Genomic DNA, 1078 nt, shown 5'->3' with positions numbered 1-1078 from the left:
ACGCTAAAAGATTTTCTTTTATAATAGTATAGATTATGGACTTCTTAAATAAATTATGTGTGCAAGTATCTTAAATGTTGATTTACGTCTATTATATAATAAATCATCGTTTTCTTCGTGTATTACTTGATGTATAGCTTGGTAAACCGATTATACTAAAACAAATAAAAAAATTCAGTACTTACCAAGTACCTAAACAAAAATTCGATTCATTAATTATTTTTGACAAATTTTAATATTCGGTATGATTTTGATATTTGATGCTGGTATAGGTATCATGCCGAATGTTATTTTGTTAAAATAAAATATATATTTTTTAACTATATATCAAACTAAAACATCATATATATATAAATATATATATATATAATATTGATTTTTTATAAAAAATCGAACCAAATCAAAATTTGTTTAGTTTTTACTGAATCGAATCCAACAATTCAAATTTATATTCAGTACATTATTTTGGTCATTTAAATTTCAATTCGATTTAATTCGGACCAATTCCTCAAACCAACAGCCGTAAATGTATGTATGTATATTATATAGTAATGGGACTTTATTTTGGTCTTAATTAGACTCTATTTTATAATTATGTGGTATTTTACCTTTTTAAATTAAAATTTCAAATTTTAGTATACATTTTCTAGCTTTATAGTAGTTAGGGTTAAACATTCCAATCCAGTAATGCTAATAATTTTTATTTTTTTACAACAAGCTGAAATTTATAAATTCACCAAAGTGTTTGGTTTCGGTTTTGGGCCATCTCTGAACATTTTTATGTTTGGCTTGAATTATTTTGCCAATTTTTTACTAGTGTTTTGGAGTGTTATGATTAGAAAATACTATTTATTTTAATCCACTCACAACTAAATAAATTATATACATACTCATACATATATATATAAAAGAGACATGATTTGACAATGAACAATATTTTTTATCTCCCAGTAACCAACATCAAGCATACCATACTTATTATATATTATCTTTAAAAATAAATCCAAGCATACACATTGCCTCTAACACATACTTATTTATTTTTGTTTTTCTCTCTCTATCTTTACAACATACACTA

Source organism: Sesamum indicum, linkage group LG4 (assembly GCF_026168435.1).
Source record: "Sesamum indicum cultivar Baizhima isolate 11 linkage group LG4, ASM2616843v1, whole genome shotgun sequence".
NCBI lineage: Eukaryota > Viridiplantae > Streptophyta > Magnoliopsida > Lamiales > Pedaliaceae > Sesamum > Sesamum indicum.
The sequence above is the reverse complement of the archived record's forward strand: the minus strand, read 5'-3'. Positions refer to the sequence as shown.